Source organism: Apium graveolens, chromosome 5, assembly GCF_009905375.1.
Source record: "Apium graveolens cultivar Ventura chromosome 5, ASM990537v1, whole genome shotgun sequence".
Classification (NCBI taxonomy): Eukaryota; Viridiplantae; Streptophyta; class Magnoliopsida; order Apiales; family Apiaceae; genus Apium; species Apium graveolens.
This window is the reverse complement of record NC_133651.1, coordinates 21,652,057-21,659,764: the sequence shown is the minus strand read 5'-3', so window position 1 is coordinate 21,659,764 and position 7,708 is coordinate 21,652,057. Positions and strand designations below refer to the sequence as shown.

Genomic DNA, 7,708 nt, shown 5'->3' with positions numbered 1-7,708 from the left:
ACTGGAGGTATAACTGGTGCTGCTGGCCCGGTGACTGTCCTCTCAGAAGACACAGAATAACCATAAGATGCCATCTGATAATATACCAAAGAAAAGAAAAGATCACTAAATAGTCCTAAGATTTATACTTCCTAATCTAATCTGACCTACATCCTAACGCTATTCTTCCTATTTGACTATTCCTATCCTATTTGATCTCCCTATCTTATCTTAACCCTAATGTTCTTGTTTTCAGGGACCAAACCTACAACTCTGATGCCAAACCTGTAACGCCCTCCAGACCCGGGGTATAAGTCTGGGGGTTACTAGCTAATCACCAAATCTGTACAATCTGATTAACAATTAATAAAGAAATAAAATGAAACCCCTTTAACACTAACCAGGATCTTTTTAGGTTGAAGTATGAAAACAAGAACCACTAACTACTTTATTACAAACCAAATTTAAATTCTCACAAACTCTCTTTATTACAACCCATTGTCTACTTTATTTTAAACTAAGTTCAACTTTTATTCAAACACACACACTATCTATCAATACTCCACCTGTTCGGGCAACTCAAAGCTTTCTTCCTGGATTGGGATCAACACCTTGGGTATGAGAGGATCCCGAGACTTGACCCGCTTCTTTACCACTCGAGTCCTGATGGGTTTCATATTCCTTCTTAACTAAAAACAATAAGGGGAATAACAGCAAAAAGGGTGAGCCAAAAATTGCTCAACAAGTCAACAAAATATAAACAGTGTTAAAGCATTTTAAATGAATCTGTAATCCCGGGTATATCTGCAAAGATATAACCCCCACAAAAATAGAAAGAAGGCCATTACTGGCGAGTACAAATGAACTAAACTGGACACAAGTTCGCATCTATAATCTGCTGATCAGTCAGAATATAATGCAGATCTATATCTCAATATATAGATCCAGTCGGGTACCCAGGCACTACGACCCATGTCGAGGCACCGGTCATATCCCGGTCCTCAGAATTAAGACACACTCAATCCCAAAAATATCATTATCCAGTCCATCGCTTAGCAACCGGAATAATCGGTATGCTTTGATATATTCTAATCACCAGAATATATCAATCTCAATGTATCATCAACGGGATATGAATCAGGAATTCAAAGAAACGGGGAATCAAGAATCGAAATAAAATATGAACAAAGGAATAGCAAGTAATACACATAAGCATATAAGTACATAATCATTTTTATAGTTAAAATAATTTTTAGAACCAAAATTGAATCGCTGATCGCTCAACTGATCGTTATCTGACTCGTTTCCCATTTTTCCGGAATTTTTCGGACTCGTCTCGGCACGCATTTTGACTGATAATCAACAATTACCAAAATCAACTACTTTCTAGAGGAAATTAAACCTTATTATTATTTTTAATGAAAAGAATTCATTTTTCTGAGTCAACAGGCTTTCGTTTTACTCGAATCGGACTAACGGTTTAATTATTATCAATTAAACACTGATAATTCAATTTATTATTTATTATAAATAATTATTACCAATTTTTAAAACTCAAAAATAATTTTAAAATCATTATTTAAGATAAATCAGAAGTAAAAATGATTTTTCTATAATTTTTGGAATTAAAATAAATTTATTATGATTTATTGAAAATTATTTGATTACTTATCAAAATAACTAACCATTTTTATATAATTAATAAACAGTTAATAAATAATAAATAAATAATAAATAATTAAGAAAATAATTCAATCTGATTTTTAGAAAATAATTCAGAATTATTTATAATATAAATCAATTAATTAAATAATTAATTAATCAATTTATAAAATAAATAAATCTGATTTTTAAAATTAATAAAAAATAAAATTAAAATTAAAATTCCAGAAACATATGTCAGAAAATAATTCCTGACAAAATCAGATCAAACCCGGGTTGCAAATCGGGTTGCAATCGGGTCACCAAGAACATCCCTGGTCGGGGATGAACTCACCGGAAAATTTCCAGATTCCGGTCGGTTTCCCGGACTCCGGCGACTATGTTCCTGGCCAAACGGACACCGTTTGGTACCGTTTTTGATCCCAAATCATTCCAAATTACTCCCCAATCTGTTTCAGGCCAAAATCGACCAAAAACATCCCTGCAACAATTTCTCCGATCAAAACCGACTTCAACTCCGACCAAAAACCCATCTTTTGATTCTGTAAACCAAACTCAACGTTCTATAGTGGAAATTAAAGCTATGAACACATACAATCAAAGCCCTAAACTTTCAGGAACCAAAGATGCACAGAAATCATCGAGTTGTGTTTTGAAAATCTGACATAAACCCTAGAAACCGTGAATCACTATACAGACATCGTTCGATCAATTAAACACCATGAATCAACTGTAAATCATCTAACAAAGCTATATCAATCATCAAAACATCAAAATAACCCTGAAATCAAAAAGTCCTAATTCAACCCTAGAATTTGCAAATCAAAAACTATGAATTAAAACATGAAATTGATGTTAAAAATGGAAAGAACAGATCAAAACCTTCGATTTGGATACTCGAATCACACGATTTGATGAAGAAATCAGCTGGAAATCACGGTTTGATTCTCGACCCGATTCAAGTTCTTCCCGACCCGATTTCAGAGAATTTTGTTAATTTTGCAGATTTTTAATGGTTAATTATAATTAATTAATAAAAATTAGGCTATTTATAGTAGTAAAAATAATACTCCTAAATAAAATTAAGGGGCTAATTATACATCTAATAAAAATATTTGGCCCTAATTTTTATAATTTTTGAGTATTAAAATTTAATTTATAAATATTTTATATATGCAATATATATGCCAAAATTTCCCAAAAATTGAGAATAATGCAAACATGCAAAGAAATAATATAAATGAAAGTCCTATAATTTTATAAAACTAAAAATGTGATTTTTGTGGGGTTTTTAACACCCAATGGGGCCTGGAAAAGTCATTTTTCGTAAAACGAGAAGATTTATAAAATGTATAGATGTTCAGAATAATGCGATGGTAAAAGCCGTTTGATGAAAAATAAGGCCCATTATTTTATTTGAAATACTGGCTATAAAATCATGGTTTGGGTCGTAAAACGTTTGAAATGAAAGCGATGAATGCAAAATAAGATATCTGAAAAATATCTTAAAAATACAGAAATGACACAGGATGCACATAACACGTAAGAATTAAGGTTTAACAGATAATCACACCTAAATGACACATTAACACACCTTATTTATTATAAATATGATATAATACAGATGTAAGTTTCCCAGACGTTACAATTGCCGTAAGGGTTTTAACTGTCAGTACTATATTACGTAGTCCGACTATGAACTTGGAAAGAGTTCTTATTATCTTAGTGAACTTATTATTTTAACGTCGCATCATCTCTGAGGTTTATAATGCTTGGCTCTGATACCATTTCTGTAACACCCCCAAATCCGGGGTCGGGAATCTGGGTTGTTACGAGTTCCATTTCCCTTAATAACACTCAATCTTAATAAATAACCAACTACTACGTACTATGACCCCACAATATACACACACCATAAATTATAGTCTCAGAGATGAATACCAAAAATAACACAGGTCATTTTATTCTACAATTATAAGCCAGTACATCTCAAAAGGGTTTCTGAATAGATTTACATAATCTTTGCCATTATTACAATTCATAAATATACATAAGTCTGGTACATCAAAAGTTGAAAGCCTAGCCTATTGGTAGTTCCTACCTCGGCTACAGCGGCATCAACGCCTACAGGAAACTGCGGAACGTTTCCTATCCGCTCGTGAATTGGGAGCTTGGTCTTGTTCATCTTGTCTAGCTGTTGTTGTGTGATGAAAGAATAAAGCAAGGGTGATCAACAAGCCCACCAAAATAACATGTATTGTAATTAACAATATATGAGCCTTCACATAGTACTCATGAAAGTCTTGGTCAAGCAAACAAGAACCAAGTTTGATGTCTTAATGCGACGAGGTCGCAAAATATTCAGTATATTTATATATATACTTTTCAAAATCTTTTAAATCCTCTGCCATGCATAATATACACAGAGTTCCAGTTTATAACTGTATAAAAATATCGTTGCAAGGTGATCTCATATATCTAACCTTGTCTCAACATTTTCCTGAAAATCTTTGTCATGCATAAGATAATCATTTACTGGATATAAGTTGAAAAGATGAAGTTACAAGATACTCCAATATACTTATATCTTTTTTGAATACTACTTGAACTACCACCATTCAAGTTATAATCAGTTTCAAAAGTTCATCACACATATGAGACTACAAGATAAGACTTGAATAGATTCAATCTTTGAAATATCATTTGAAAGAAATGAAGTTAGGAGATACTTCATTAAGTCCCGATATATATATACACCTATATATATATATCTCATACACCCCTTGAAAACCTCTGTTATGAAAATTATAAACAAAATTTTAATATCCAATGAATTTGGAAAGAAGAAAGCTTTGGCATAAACCCGATATCTTGTTGATCAGGAAAAGATACCAATTAGGTAACCTTTTCTACTAGTAGATGGATGAATCCCCCATCGGTCAACACCCTGACCACATTAGGCCCTTGTGCTGGACCGCCACCCGGCCTCTTACGCATTGATGGACTGCCACTCAGCCACTTACACTTTGATAGACCATACCCCGGCCTGTCGCTTATGCCGAATCAATTAGATGGACTTACTTCCCGAACGTTGGGCAAGTAATCAAATTCTTTTATCAAAACCACAACCTCGTTACGAATATAAAATACACCACTGATAAGTGGCATGTTATACCACTTATAACGTCTTATAATAGCTTAAATTGGTGTCTTGAAATCAAGTATTTTGTGTATTTGATGCGTTTTTCTAGTGTTTGTGCATTTCAGGGTATTAGTTGCATTTTGGGAGAGAATTCATCAATAATAAGCCTTGGCATGTGTTTAGCATTGCAAGTGGGAAGGTAGGAGCAGATTGCAGCGAAGAAATGGAGCAAAACAGACCATTTTTCCAGAAAGGGTCTGAGCGCCCGCTCAGCTATGCTGAGCGGCCGCGCAGGGTCGTAATTTCAGAATAATTATTTTAGACTCCTATTTCTATTTGGCTTCCAACTTCTGAGTAATCTCGGTTTTATGGGACTCATATATAAGTAGATTTTAGAGACGTTTCACGAAGGTTGGATCGTTGTATTAATCAAGGAGCGAAAGAGATAAGGAAGAAGACCGTTTTAGCACACTGCAACGAAGAGGAAGCATATTTTCTTGTGATTCTTTATTTCGTTGTAACGTTGGATGCTAGTTTTCTTGCTTTGAACCTATTTACTCTTGTGACGTACTCTGGTTTAATATAAGTAGTTTTAGTTATTATTCTTAAATCGTTATGTTGTCAATTTTTGTAGACATATAGGGACTCAACATAATTGATGTCTATTCAACTTCTATCTTAATTGTGGATGTTTGGTAGAATGGTATTAGTACAATAAAAATTGGCTTTTATCAGTTTCGTGTTATTCGATTAATATCATCATTGTTGCATGCTAAGGGTAATAACAATAGTTATTGAAGGAAGTAGTAATGAAGTTGTGATCTCATGAGTGTTTTAATATTGTTAATTCGAGTGTTAATTAAGTGCTTAATTCTAGTAGTTAATTGTAGTTAATAATTAGTTAATCAACTCTAAGTGTTATTGTCTTAACATTGAGAAGTAATCTTACATTGGTGAGTGAGTTTAATTGAACATAATTAGTCTGAGTCTCTGTGGGAACGAACTAGAAAGTATTCTATATTACTTGCGAACACGTATACTTGCGTGTGTTATTAGCGCGTGTTTTCGCCCTAACAAGTTTTTGGCGCCGCTGCCGGGGACTCGGCGTATTTTTTTAGTTTTTGTACTTACCATCATTGGTCATTAGGACTCAGTGATTAAGACGTGTGTACTTATTGTTTTCGGTTGTGTTTCAGGTACTTTAGCGAGCGTTTATGAAAACTCATTCTCGTACTCGCAAGAGGACTTTAGATATAGCTGAGGAGACAGACGAAGTTCTTGATATTTCGGAGAAGATAGATTTTGAAGATTCGGATTCAGAAAGTGAGCAGAAAGAGCCAGTAATCATTGGTGATCGTATTGTTCCGGCAGATCCAGCTCTTATGGACTTTTCTCAGCCTAAAATTAATGACATTCAGTCAAGCATTCTTCATCCAGCTATTCAGGCTAACACCTTTGAAATCAAGCCGGGCACTATTCAGATGGTGCAGAATTCTGTTTCTTTTGAAGGTGCTGCGACTGAAGACCCCAACATGCACATAAGGAATTTTGTCGAGATCTGCAGTACTTTCAAATATAATGGTGTGACTGATGAAGCTATCAAGCTGAGGCTTTTCCCATTCTCTCTGAGGGATAAAGCTAAGGACTGGTTACATTCTGAACTAGCTGGCTCCATCACTACTTAGCAAGATCTTGCACAAAAGTTTCTGGTGAAGTTTTATCCAATGGCAAAGACTGCTGCTATGAGGAGTGCTCTTACTCAGTTTGCACATCAACCTACAGAATCTATGTGCGAAGCTTGGGAGCGCTACAAGGAGATGTTGAGAAAGTGTCCACATCATGGAATGCCCGATTGGATGGTTATCACTGGTTTCTATAATGGTTTGGGGGCCCAATCTCTGCCCATGCTCGATGCAGCAGCTGGAGGCGCCTTGTGGGCCAAAAGCTATAATGAGGCTTATAATCTTATTGAGACTATGGCTGCAAATGTGCATCAAAACCCAACTCAAAGGATGATGTCTGGGAAGGTAGCAGGTATTCTGCAAGTCGATGCAGCCACCGCTATTGCAGCGCAGCTCCAAGCGCTGTCTATGAAGGTCGATTCTCTAGCCACCTATGGAGTCAATCAGATAGCTATAGTCTGTGAGCTTTGTGCAGGTTCTCATGCTATGGATCAGTATTCTCTTGTTAACGAATCTGTTCAGTATGTAAACAATTATCAGCGACAGCAGCAGCCTGTGCCAGCTACTTATCATCCTAACAACAGAAATCATCCAAATTTCTGCTGGGGTAATAATCAGAATGCTATCCAGCAACCATATCAGCAAGGCGTAAGTAAACAGTTCAATCCACCTGGATTCCAGCAACCGCAGCAGTATGCTCAAAGGCAATCATATCCTCAACAGGGAGGTGCGGCTGCACCCACTAGTACTGATTTTGAGGAACTTAAGCTGTTGTGCAAGAGTCAGGCGGTGTCGATCAAGACCTTGGAAAATCAAATTGGTCAAATAGCCAATGCAGTGCTCAATTGTCAACCTGGCACACTTCCCAGTGACACTGAAGTGCCAGGAAGGAAGGAAGCTAAAGAGTAAGTCAAGGCTATTACCTTAAGGTCTGGAAAAGTTGCTGATGCTGAAAAAGCAAAAGAAGGAGAAGCTGAAGTTGGAGATGAAGAAGCTAAGAAAAAGGAGAAAGCGGCGGAACCAAGGAAGACTACTGTTGAACACACTCTGCCTGAGGGTAATACAGGGGAGAAACATCTCTATCCTCCACCACCTTTCCCTAAGAGATTGCAACAACAAAAGTTGGATAAGCATTTCGGTAAGTTTCTGGAGGTGTTCAAGAAACTTCACATCAATATACCTTTCGCTGAGGCTCTGGAGCAAATGCCTAGTTATACGAGGTTTATGAAGAGTATTCTTTCAA

At 35.8% G+C, this 7,708-nt stretch overlaps 1 non-coding gene across 1 annotated transcript; it reads right to left on the bottom strand.

Moving 5' to 3' along the window:
• Nucleotides 1-6,522: 6,522 nt before the first annotated feature.
• LOC141662385 (small nucleolar RNA R71) lies at nucleotides 6,523-6,629 on the bottom strand. The gene has a single exon (XR_012550505.1). It is a non-coding gene; the product is annotated as a small nucleolar RNA R71 (small nucleolar RNA).
• Nucleotides 6,630-7,708: the final 1,079 nt, after the last annotated feature.